The sequence below is a fragment of the Trachypithecus francoisi genome, unplaced genomic scaffold (assembly GCF_009764315.1).
Source record: "Trachypithecus francoisi isolate TF-2019V2 unplaced genomic scaffold, Tfra_2.0 Lachesis_group11, whole genome shotgun sequence".
Classification (NCBI taxonomy): Eukaryota; Metazoa; Chordata; class Mammalia; order Primates; family Cercopithecidae; genus Trachypithecus; species Trachypithecus francoisi.
The window spans coordinates 92,734,839-92,748,638 of record NW_022681456.1 but is presented as its reverse complement, the minus strand read 5'-3'; the positions used below and the strand labels follow the sequence as shown (position 1 = coordinate 92,748,638).

Sequence of the window (13,800 nt, the reverse complement as noted above, 5' to 3'; positions counted from 1 at the left end):
ACAAGCAGTGCCTATAATTCAATTATTCTTAATGAGGTAGTGCTAATCTAAGAACTATCATGCAAGTTCCTTGATGCCTCCCTGGATATCTCAGCATTATTGTCAGAGCATCTGCCTCCTTTATTGCTTTCCATGACATATGATTTACCTCATATTTTATTACATTTTGGGGTTTTCCCCCTTGAACCTGGAATGTGCAATTGGTATCTTGATACGTTCTTAATCTGGCCTCAGAAGGAGCAATACGAAGTTACAAATATGCCTCTGTGGTATCATACTGACTCAGCCATTAAGAGATTCCCATTATTTCTGCTACCTGGCTCCATCTGTTTCTGTGATGATGGAAGGAAGCACTTTCTAAAATCTTGACTGTTTATTTGGTTTTCACTACATGATGAGCTTTCTGTTGTTCAGTACTCATTAAGCACTTAAAAGAAGTATAATACAGTGCTATAATATAATTTATAAGTAGAGAATTGTTTCCATATAAGTTACCCAAAGATGTAAAATTCAAACCTTCTCAGATCTTTGTGTCACACAATTATTTTTTTTAACAGAATGTTGGCTGAGACCTTTTCTTTTTTCCTGATACTGCTGTTAATTTAGTCCTGCTTTTTACTGGTCTAACATACACAGGACCATCTGCCAAAATATACACACGGCTCCATAACTAGGCAATTACATTTTGTCTATGTATAAAACTGCATTCAGGCAGCAAGTGTTGGTGGTAGAGGTAGGAGGGGAAAAGAGAAGGACAAATTGCAGATGTTTTAGACTTGGAAGTAAAAAGGCTAACAAAATGTTCCAAATAAAATATTTTTGTTGTTTTTCTTTTCCTTTTGCAAAATAAGTTTGTTTTTTGAAATTATAACAAACATGGTTACATCACAGTAATAGTTCAGTAAGATTCAGAATACTTCAAAGATGGTTTTGCTCATCAAATGAACTCAACAACTTAATTTTTTAAATGCAATTGTAAATTAATATAAGTTAAAATACAAATAAAACTTTCCCTTTAAAAGTAATTTTTGAGAACAAAGCCTGGCCTTGCAATCTTTGCCTTTTCCTTCCTCTGCTGGAAATGTTCATCTAAGCTGGTTTTATGGGATCTTATTTAAAAAGCATCATTGGGCTGGGCATGGTGGCTCATGCCAGTAATCCAAGCACTTTGGGAAGTCTAAGCAGAAGGATCACTTGAGCCCAAGAGCTTGAGATCAGCCTGGGCAATATAGTCTAAAGAAAATAAAATTTAAAAAGTAATTAAAAAGCATCATATTATCTAATAGGGTGGTAATGCAGGAGGGACCCTCTACTCCAATTGGATTTCAAACTGAGAAGCTGAAGCTGTATGGATCACTATATCCTTTTTTAAAAATTGTGTTAAAATACATATACCATAAAATTTGCCATCTTAACCATTTTTAAGTGTACAGTTCAATTGTGTTAAATATACTCACATTGTCATGCTATCAATCTCAAGAACTCTTTTCCTTTTGCCAAACTGAAACTGTATACGCATTAAACAACTCTCATTCCCACCCTCCCAGTCCCTGGAAACTACACCCTTTTAAGGAAACTCTGTTTAATTTCCCTTTCTTTCTCATCATCGCCATCAGTTTTCCGCCTCTGGTAAGTCACGTCACCTGCTCTGTCACCCTGCCCTCTCAAGCTCTTAGCTTTGCCACACTCATCTCCATTCTGTTCCTAAACGTCAGGCTCCTCCATATTCCTAATCCTAATCCTACTCAACACTCTCTACATCCTCCTCAGCATTTGTATTGGCCAGTGTAGCTCTTTCTCTTGTTAAAAATCGTTTTAGATTCATTCTTTGTTGGCATTTTATTTTATTATTTTTTTTTGAGACAGGGTCACCCAGGCTGGAGCGCTGTGGCACAATCTTGGCTCACTGCAGCCTCCACCTCCTGGGCTCAAGCTATCCTCCCACCTCAGCTCCCAAATAGCTAGGACTACAGGCTCACACCACCAAATCCAGCAACCCAGACACCTCACCACAAGCTCTCGCTCATATTTCCCTGCAAGCTCCAAATTCTTCACCCACACCAGCGCTTAGGAAGAACTGGTTAGTAGCTCTTTCTTGATCCTCCTCCCTTCAGACTTTCACTTCCTCAGCTTCTCTCACAATTGGGCAAGGTCTAATTCCTATAATTACTTCCTTATTCTGTGACATTTTTGGTGGTTCTGCTTCCCTGACTGAATACCAACTGATACAACGGTAGAGGAAGAAAAACAATTTCCCTCCACCTTTCTAAGTTCAGCAGCTGGGGCCCTGCCAATAAAATTGACAAAAGACAGATTAATAGGAGAAAAGGCATACAAATGCTATCTGATATTATGTTTACATGCCCATGGAGGCCTTTGTATAAAAGAAATGAAGATTCAAAAAAGCAAATAGGCGTGAGCACTTATATATCATTTCAACAAAGAATGCTAAATTCTGGAGCTATGACAGGTCAAAGGAAAAGGAGGCGAGGGAATTTCCTAGGGGTGGTAAATTGTGAGATAGTAAATATATGAGGAAATTAATGGGAAATAAAGGTTGTTTAGTAAGATTTGTTCTGCAGATTTGTCTTGGTGCATCTCAGGGCTGATAAGAGTTCTAGAGTCCTCTCAAGTAATTAAGAGTCCTGGTGATTAAGATTTGTTCTCCTGGGAGCTGTGGCTCACACACTGGTAATCTCAGCACTTTGGGAGACCAAAGCAGAAGGATCATTTGAGACCAAAAGTTCAAGACCTGCCTAGGCAACATAGCGAGACCCTGTCTCTACAAAAATAAATTAGCCAGGTGTGGTGGTGCACACCTGTAGTCCCAGCTACTCAGAAGACAGAGCAAGACCCCATCTCTTAAAAAAAAAAAAGCTGTTCTCTTCTTTCTTATACAAAAAGGTAAACACCTTTACAAGTGGAAATTTATGTCCTGTTTTTAGTCAGATGGAGGAGGGCAGAGAGTTTTTTCTGCATAAGCTATTTCTTAATTGCCTTCAGCTCAAAATAATCCTCATGCCAAACTGGCATATTCTGGTTCCCTTCACAATATATGTATGTGTGTAGAAAAATGTCTGAAAAGATACAAACCAAATGTAAACCCTGGTTATCTCCGAACTTATGTGAATTTTTTTTACCTTTTACTTGTTTGTATTTCCTAGTTTTTAAAAGAATAACTGTGGATTAACTAAGCTGAAACGACTACAGACAGAAAAATATCTATTTACATTACGACAACTGAGTAGCAACCCATTCTTAAACAAGAACCCTGGTAGGAATGAATGGGACACAGACTGCCTGGCATTCATATGAGAACCTTCTCTTCAATGTAAGCAGCCCGAAGTACTCAATTTATTCCCTGAGATGAGTAAGGAATCTCTGAAATACTGTGGATTTTTGTTAAAAAAGGAAAGAGACAGAATTATACATTTTCAGACTTTTGATTCACTTTCACATTTCTTTACTGAGTCTTTTCCCACCCTGGCAAGGCAGATATATAAATCTTAGTTTTACAAGGAGAGGGATTGACACATAGGACAAATAGGAGTCAACTAAAGAATTTATAATACAAAAGTTTTGTGCTTAATGTTTTTCTAAAAACCATTCCAAATAAAGATTAAGGTATTTGTGAACATATAAAAATTCTGTATGTGTTTGGTCAGTCTTGGCAAGGAAGTGGTTGTCAAGGATTTTTTGTTTGTTTGCTTTCACAAGGCAGACTGATTTATCTGCAGGCAAAGTGGGCAAGTGTTTAGAATAATTGATATTTTATATTTTATAAAGTATTCCTAATTAATAATTATTATAAATTAACTTCATAGACAACATTTTGGCACAAAAAAGTTGGCAGATGATCAGCAGACTTGACAATTATTTAAAAATGAACATTATAGGAAATGAATCTGTTGTGTGCAGCATATAATTACAGCACTGTAGATAAGGTGCTAAGCTATCAAAAGGAAAAGTATGCTCTAAATTGGACTTCTGGAGCATGAGGGTAGTGAGAAGTACATTACAACACTCTAATAAATTACTCATGTCACCAGCTTGGGCAACATAGTGTGACTTCATCTCTACAAAAAAAATTTTTTAATTAGCTAGGCATGATGGCACACACCTGTAGTCCCAGCTACTCAGAAGGCTGAATGAGATCACTTGAGCAAGGTCAAGGCTGAGCTGAGATCATACTACTGTATTCCAGCCTGGGTGACAGTGTGAAACCCTGTCTCGTGGAAAAAAAAAAAAAAAAATTACCTATGTCAAATGGGCAAATACTAATATAAAAGTCAAGAGAAATTCTCTTTAAAAATAAAAATTAAATAATTCTTCCAATAATTAACTACATTACCCCAAAAAGACAATATAGCAAAGGGGAAAACAGAAAAACAAAAGGATGCATGTTTGATGTTCTGAAGTTAAGAATAAGACGACTAGGCCAGGTGCAATGGCTCATGCCTATAATCCCAACATTTTGGAAGGCTGAGGCGGGCAGATCACCTGAGGTCAAGAGTTTGAGACCAGCCTGACCAACATGGTGAAACCCCATCTCTACTAAAAATACAAAAATTAGCTGGGCGTGGTGGCAGGTGTCTGTAATCCCAGCTACTCTGGAGGCTGAGGCAGGGAGATTCGCTTGAACCTGGTAGGGGGCGAAGGTTGCAGTGAGCTGAGATCACGCCATTGCACTCCAGCCTGGGTGACAGAGTGAGACTCTGTCTCAAAAAAAGAAAAAAAAAAAAGAATATGACCACTGAAGTCTGGTCTTGCTACTTATTGCTTTGTCATAGGCAAAATATATGTTTCTATCACTCAGTGTTCTCATCTATAAACTGAGGATAGTACTATCTAACCCATAGTACTACCATAAATATTTGATGAGCTAATTAATATAAAGCAAAAAGCATCATACATACTGCTCAATAAGCATGAACCATCGGAAAAAGCTTAGCTCCTTTAATAAACTGATATGTGTGGGTAGGAAAAGGGACTTTATGGAAGATGGAGCTTAAAACAGCCAGAGATTAGCTAAATGAGTCTTTTGCACATTTTTAAGCTAATATGCTAATCAGCATCTAGAAATTAGATAGTAAATTGAGAAGAACAGATAGAAAAGAGAATTAAAACTCCTTATGTTAAAAACAGCAACAAATTGTTGAATTAAATATAGTAAGTTGAACTCACATATTTACCTTTGCGTCTTCACTAACTTCCACTAAAATGAAAGTGTGATGGTTAATTTTTTGTGTCAACTTGGGTGGGCTAAGGAATGCCCAGATAGCTAGTAAAACATTGTATCTGTGTGTGCCTGTGAGGGTGTTTCTGAAAGAGGTTAGCATTTGAATCAGTAGAATGAGTAAGGAAAATTGCCTTCAGCAATGTGGATGGCCATGATCCAATCCATTAAGGGCTCAAATAGGGAAAAAAAAAAAAAAAAAAAGAAATGTAGAGGAAAGGCAAATTCTCTCTTCTTGAGCTGGGACATCCATCTTCTCCTGCTTTTAGACAATGGAGCTCCCAATTCTCAGGTCTTCAGCCTCGGACTAAATTGTACCACTGGCTCCAGGTTCTCCAGCTTGCAGAGAGCAGGTGGTGGCAATTCTCAGCCTCCATTATTGTGTAAGCTAATTCCCATAATAAATTTCCTCATATATAATCCCTATTGGTTCTGTCTCTCTGGAGAACTCTGATAAACACGGATGGTAAAAGAGGAAAGACATAAACCCACATGAACAAAGACAACTGGAAAAGAGATAAATGCAGCAACAAAAATTTCAGAACTGGAAAGCAAATGAAGAAGTTATTATCCTCTTCTCTGCTTAAATGTAAGCAGGCAATGGGGAAATCCCAGAAACAAGCTATTTGAATTTCTAAAATCCTGGGGAAATATCAGGAATTGAAGCCCAAGGTGCCACTGAAAGTAAGGGAACTGATAGACTTAATGCATGAGAATTAGCTGAAAGTTCATATAAGATGCTGCTAGACCACAGCCATCTTTTTCACCCCTCCTCTCCCTTCACCTCCCCTGCACCCCCTGACTCCCACACCTGCCCTCCACCCTTTGCCACCATGCAACACCATTCCTCCACTATGGCAGAGCCTGGAGTTTAACTGGTTAGAGAGTTTGACCAAAAAGACTGAATTTGGATACACTGTGCTTCACAGAGAATGAGGGGTATTCTACCAAAAAAAGGTGGGGGTAGTTTAAGTGAAAGGCAACAATCCCTTTCCCCTACTTAGATTCCAAAATATGGCAGTCAATTTCAAACCACATAAACAAGAGTTTCTTAGGAATCTGACCATTACCCCCCACCCCCCCAAAAATACTTATACATAGAGAGTCAGGGGCTCCCAATAAAACAGCACAAATAGATTACTATGTTATAGAGTCTATCCCGTGATAAATCCCACCCATGCATAGAGTTTCCCATCAGCTTTTATTATCAGTTAGCTCTATATTAAATATGAGAAGATAGTCAAGAATCATCAGTCATTAGAAATATTCAATCTAACATGAAAGACAAAGGTCAAAACAAAGAATAAAAAGAAACTGTGACAGAGCTAATACAAAATCATTAATATCCATGGAGAGATAAGAGTGGGTCTTTGAAACAAGAACAATATGCTATTAAAAAGGACATTCAGAGAACAACAACAAAAAAAACTATTCTTGGAAATTAAAAATATGAAAACAAATGAAAAACTCAATAGAGGCCAGGGGCAGTAACTCATGCCTGTAATCCTAGCACTTTAGGAGGGCGAGGCAGGCAGATCACCTGAGGTCAGGAGTTCAAGACCAGCATGGCCAACATGTTGAAACCCCATCTCTACTAAAAATACCAAAATTAGCTGGGTGTGGTGGTGCACACCTGTAGTCCTAGCTACTCAGGAGGCTGAGGCAGGAGAATCGCTTAAACCTGGGAGGCGGGGGTTGCAGTGAGCCGAGATTGTGCCACTGCACTCCAGCCTGGGCAGCAGAGTGAGACTCTGTCCCAAAAAGAGGGGGGGAAAAAAAAGAAAAACTCAATAGAAGTTTGGAGGTAGGAGAGAAATGATAGGTTTATTAGAGAACTAGTCTAGGCTACGAAATGTCTGAAAAATACATGTTCCAGAAAGAGAGATAAAGGTAAAAGGATTCAAGACAATTTCCCAGAAATAAAGGATCAAATGTCAAATGTCCAAATCAAAAGAGTTTTTTAAGTACCCAGCACAATGAAGGAGAAAAGGCTCATCCCCATGTTCATCATCATGAAATTTCAGAACTCCAGGGAGAATTACACAGCAGAATGAAGACATCCAGGAAGAAAATACTTTAATGGTTTCCAGAAAGACAGGCCATATACAAGAGTTCAAGAATCAGAGTTCCATCAGACATCTCAATAATATTACAATTTAGAAGACAATAGAACATATGCCTTCCAAATTTAAAGGCCAGTTGCTGTCCAAATTAGAATTCTATACGCAGCCAAATTATCCCAAAGGGGAACTCTAGAACACATTTAGTTTAGATGTGCAAGATAGGACATTGATTGTTGCCCTTCAATATCTTTCTTCTTCTTTCTGTCCTCCTCCTTCTTCTTTTTATTCTTCTTCTTCTTCTTCTCCTTCTCCTTCGCCTTCTGTAGTAAACATGACAAATTTTATCTGGACCCTTGAACATGCAGAATATGTAAAAATTTTCCAACTTCCTCTGCAGCTAGATGTGTCCATGTGACTAAGTTCTTGGGCCAAAAGTATGTAAGTAGAAGTAATTGATGGTACTCCCCAAAAGTTTTATTAAAAGCTAAAAGCAGGCCCTTTTCCTTCCATTTCCATTTCCTTCCATTTTTTTCCTCCATAGCTAAAAAGGAGATGGTAGATGGAACCAGAATATCATTATCATGGTAGATGGAACCAGAATATCAATACTACTGGTGGAAGCCATTTGTTAGGAATGACAAAGGAGCAGGCTAAAAGGAGATTGAGTCCCTGATAATAATAGAACTTCCAAATCAGCTTTGACTACATTTATGTGAGAGAATAAGCTTCTATCTTCTTTTTTCTCATTTAAAAGAAAATTATCAAATTGATCATATTTTTATAAGTTTAAATATGTGACCATCTTACTTTATTACATCTCCATTAAAATAGTTCAGTATTTAGGTTACAGGTGTATGACTGGGAGTTCAATTCTCTTTTGTGATAAGCATAGATTATTTGAGCTATCATTCAATATTCATTTTTCAGAAACATGAAGCTTGTTGACTCACATTCACATTCATATTTGCTACTTTTTAAAATAATTTATCGGGGCCAGGCGCAATGGGTCATATCTATAATCCCAGGACTTTGGGAGGCCTAGGTGGGTGGATCACTTAGGCTCAGGAGTTTGAGACCAGCCTGGGCAACATGGTGAAATCCCATCTCTATCAAAAATACAAAAAATTAGCCGGGTATGGTGGCACACACCTATGGTCCCAGCTACTCAGGAGGCTGAGATGGGAGGATTGCTTGAGCCAGGGAAGCAAAAGTTGCTGTGAGCCAAGACCACACCACTGCATTCCAGCCTGGGTGACAGAGTGAGATCCCCTCTCAAAAAAAAAAAAAAAAATTCATTTCTCCTCATCTGTGGCATTAAGCCATATTGCTTATAATATGAAGAGCTGTTGACATCTTTCCTACCCATAAACATGACCATATGACCATCACTTACTCATATTTTCATGCATCCAAGTGCATAAAAAGGCAGTAGTACATTTCTTAGAATATACAATTAAAAACAGATTTTAAATCTACCTGTTTTTCTTAACTTCTGTTTGTTTTCTCCCACAGTTAAGGAAAGTAATAGTAATTTTTCATTTCATTCTAATCACACTAGTAATTTTTCACACGAATACAGTGTGTAATACATTCCCACTGTATTAATCTGTTTTCACACAACTATGAAGAAATACCCGAGACTGGGTAATTTATAAAGGAAAGAGGTTTAATTGACTCACAGTTCCGAATTGCTGGGGAGGCCTCAGGAAACTTACAATCAGGGCAGAAGGCAAAGGAGAAGTAGGCACCTTTTTCACAGGGTGGCAGCGCAGAGTGAGTGCAAGCCGGGGAAATGCCACACATACAAAACCATCAGATCTTGTGAGACTCACTTATTATCATGAGAACAGCAAGGGGGAAACCTCCCCCATGATCCAATTACCTCCTTGACACATGGGGATTATTGAGGCTACAATTCAAGGTGAGATTTGGGTGGGAACACAGAGCCAAACCATGTCACACACCAAAGAAAAGTATGCTCTGGTGCCATGAACATTTCAGAAGAGCACTCTTACTAAAGTTTATATTTGAATGCCTGACTGGAAATGCATCGATGTTCAGGGCTTCACCTGCTCTAAAAGTGCACATGTCATATGCCCACACTGTGTCTATCCCCTCCCCGGTGACATGGTCTGGGGTCCAGTGGGGGAAAGGGAACTGGCAAGCAATGACTCTGGCATCATCCTCAAGTTCAAGTTTCTTCTCCAACTGCAGCATCATCTGAGAAGCACACCAAAAATAACAGTGTTTGAGTACTATGAAAAAGTAACTGCCCACAAATCTGAAATATAAAATTTGGCAGAGTCATGCACACTTTCTTGTCAAGCACGATACTTGGAATACCAAACTAGCCACTGATTTAATTCACAACCAACTGCTGTGAATCTTTGCTTTGCAGCTGCTATTACTGTGTTATTAATGTGTCCATCGCCATTACCAATGTCTACCAGGGATCCTCCTCTGCATAGCAACATTTTCACATTTTTGATCTGCTTTGTAGTTGCAGGTACAAAAGGCAAACAGACTTTTCAGAGGATTGGTGCTATAAATGGCATAGCTACAGCATAGGGCCACGAGAGTCCCACCCACAATCTCAATAAATAAAAAACCCCTAGTTGCTTTTCTTCAAACTGTTGGCTTCAAAATTCGAAGGTAGAATATTTCTTGACTTTCTTTTTTAAGTGTTTCTAGGGATGTGCCTCCCCTTACCTCTTCTGGGAGTTTCTATCTTTTTTTTTTTTTTTTTTTTGAGACGGAGTCTCGCTCTGTCACCCAGGCTGGAGTGCACTGGCCAGATCTCAGCTCACTGCAAGCTCCGCCTCCCGGGTTTACGCCATTCTCCTGCCTCAGCCTCCCGAGTAGCTGGGACTACAGGCGCCCGCCACCTTGCCCGGCTAGTTTTTTGTATTTTTTTTTTAGTAGAGACGGGGTTTCACCGTGTTAGCCAGGATGGTCTCGATCTCCTGACCTCGTGATCCGCCCGTCTCGGCCTCCCAAAGTGCTGGGATTACAGGCTTGAGCCACCGCGCCCGGCCGTTTCTATCTTCTTTACGTCACCATTATTTTGGGTTTCTGTCACTGTAGTCAAACTTATCCTGGCTAATCCTATCTAATGTATAAGTTTATGAAGACTTTCTTTGTAAATTATTAAGTTCTATAAATATGGATACATATATATTTGTTGATTGCATTATTTAAATCTTCTGTATACATCTGTTTTGTCTTCTTGATATGCAAATTATGAAAATTTACTAAAGTGACACTATGATGGTGGCTTTATCAATTTCTTATATTTTGGGGGAGATTTTGATGTGTATACACAAAACCATTATAAACTAGCCCTTTGCCACATTTTAAACTTTGAGTTTTGATTTTTTCTGATAATACTACATTTGGCTTCTTCCGTTTTTATTTTTCTGCTGTGTCTTTCCCCACTTGCTTATTTGCAAACTTCAGTTGTCACTTGCTTGAGTATTGCAGAATTGATCTCAGAGGATTCTGAAGGTTGATTTTTTTTTTTTTTTTGAGATGGAGTCTTGCTCTGTCGCCCAGGCTGGAGTGTAGTGGCACGGTCTCAGCTCACTGCCAGCTCTGCTTCCCGGGTTCACGCCATTCTCCTGCCTCAGCCTCCTGGGTAGCTGGGACTGCAGGCGCCCGCCACCATGCCCGGCTTTTTGTATTTTTAGTAGAGACGGGTTTCACCGTGTTAGCCAGGATGGTTTCGATCTCCTGATCTCGTGATCCGCCCGCCTTGGCCTCCCAAAGTGCTGGGATTACAGGCGTGAGACACCGCGCCCGGCCAGGCAGACTTTTTTTGAGGGATGCTAGACCTGGGAAATTGCCATTAGCCTCACCACTCTCATGGTAAGCATTCAGAAAATGTTGGGATCATTTTGCCTCTGATTTATGGGCAGTTATATAGCTCGGGTCTCTAGAATAGTCAGGTTATAAGGCAATAGGCAGGGGTTGTAAAAAGAAGGAGATGAAAATCCTGTGAGAATGGTGAGATTCCCTTGTGTAGCAGAATCTTCACTTAGTGCTGTTGGTAATAAACACAACTCTGTTTCCCTATGGAAATCTTTGGAGACTGGCAAGTCCACACCACCATTAGGTAGTATGTTATGTCATATCCTGACTTTGTGGAATTGAGTCCATAAGTTTCCATATTCTTTCCTATAAAAAACATCATATCCTTTAATGACATTGGAATTTTTTCCACCAATCACATCATCATTTTGTTATGAAAGTCACCAGGTATGTCTTTTGCAGAGAACATGAAGCTAATTGCTGGATTTTCTTTCCTGTAGTATGACCACATGGTTACCATATCATTTAAAAAATATCTTGCTCATTATTGGACAGCTCTGTTGAGATCTTTAATATGTTCTGATAAAGTATATGTTACTTCTCATCCATTACATTGAACATTCTACGTGCCAGGTATGTATCAGTGAATAAAATAGAAAAAAAATTAATCCCTGTTTATACTATGGTGAATCGGGGGAAAAGATGTTGACTAACAGAAAGATAATAAACATGGTAAATAAATACGTTATATGTTAGAAGCTGTTAAGTACTATGAAGGAAAAAAAAGAGCAAGGTGAGAAGTGAGACATATAGTTGCAATTTGCAACTGTACATTAGTAGTCAGGATAAATGTTTTGGTTATTGTTGTGTAATGAACTACCCCAAGACTTTAATAGCTCAAAGCAACAACCATTTTATTATATCACATGATTTTGTGGGTCAGGAATTTGGCTAGGGCTTAACTGTGCAATTCTTCTGTTCTGCCTGGTGTCAACTGGTGGCTAGGATGCACTGCAAAATCCAGCATGACTTCAGTGGTCCAAGAGGGTTCAAGATGACTTCACTCACATGCCTAGACTTGACAGGGAGGACCAGAAGCCTAGGCTCAACTGGGACCCTCTCCTTCCTCCATGGAGTGTCAGGATGTCTCCAGGTGGTTTCTAAGCAAGGTGAGAGACTTCTTACAAGGAAACTGAGGATTCTAAGAGTCCCAGGTGGAAACTGCTAGTCTCAAAGCTAAGTCTGCCAAACTGTTGGTCCAAGCAGTCATACACCATTCATTATTCAAGGGGATGGGATATGGATTTTTACCTTGATAGGAGAAATGTCAAAAATTTTGTGGCTATGCCTTTACCCAGCAGGAATCATTAGGAAATGACATTTCACTAAAGACTTGAAGAAGATGAGAGAATTGCCCAGGGGATATTTGGGAGAATAGAGTTGCAGAGAGAAAACAACAGGGCAACATTCCCTAGTCAGTAGTGTGTCAGGCATTTCAATGTGACTGAAATAGAATGTGCAGGGGAAGAATATTCAATGGACTATGAGAGAGAATGGGGAGGGGATGGACTCCCAGCAGATCCTGTGAGTCTTGTAGCCATTTAAGGACTTTGGATTTTACCATGAGTGAATGGTGGATCACTGAGAATTGAACAGAGGTGTGACATATGACTTATCTTTTAAAAGGATTATTCTAGCTGATATGTTAATAGTCTGTTGCAGTAATTTAAGCAAGAGATCACACTTGCTTAGACAAGCATAGTAGAAACAGAGGTAGTGATGAGTGATTGGATTCTGGATTTATTAACAATTTGAAGATTGACATAAGATTTTTAATGGCTTGAATGTGGAATGTATATGATCAGGGGAAAAGTAAAGAATGATTACAAAGATTTTAGCCATATCTGGCTGGGTGCATGGGTCATACTTGTAATCCCAGCACGCTGGGAGGCCAAGGTGAGCAGATCATTTGAGGTCAGGAGTTTGAGACCAGCCTGACCAACATGGTAAAACCCCGTCTCTACAAAAAATACAAAAAAATTAGCCGGGCATGGTGTCGCATTCGTATAGTCTCACCTACTCGGGAGGCTGAGACAGGAGAAGCGCTTGAACACAGGAGGTGAAGGTTGCAGTGAGCCCAGATCACGCCACTGCACTCCAGCCTGGGTGACAGAGACAGACTCATTCTCAAAAAAAAAAAAAAAAAAAAAAAAAAAAAAAATTTTAGCCGTAGCAGCTGGAAGAATTAATTTACAATCATCTAAATAAAGAAAATTCCAGATAGAGTAAGTTTAAGAGAAAAATTGAGGATTCTGTTTTGGACATGTTAAATATGGGATGGATGTTAGCTATCCTAGGAGAGATGTCAGGAACAAGGAACACAGAAGAGTGTGGAATTTGGAAGACATTCTTGACTGAAGATACTAAAAATATGATAGATGGTCCATGTTTTTAAAGGCATAGACTGCCGAGGCGGGCGGATCACAAGGTCAGGAGATCGAGACCATCCTGGCTAACACGGTGAAACCCCGTCTCTACTAAAAAAATACAAAAAACTAGCCGGGCGAGGTGGCAGGTGCCTCTAGTCCCAGCTACTCGGGAGGCTGAGGCAGGAGAATGGCGTGAACCTGGGAGGCGGAGCTTGCAGTGAGCTGAGATCTGGCCAGTGCACTCCAGCCTGGGTGACAGAGCGAG

General features: G+C 39.5%; 1 pseudogene; it reads right to left on the bottom strand.

The window, feature by feature from the left end:
• Positions 1-8,579: 8,579 nt before the first annotated feature.
• Positions 8,580-11,617, bottom strand: LOC117090887 (annotated as a pseudogene).
• Between the last annotated feature and the right edge of the window lie 2,183 nt (positions 11,618-13,800).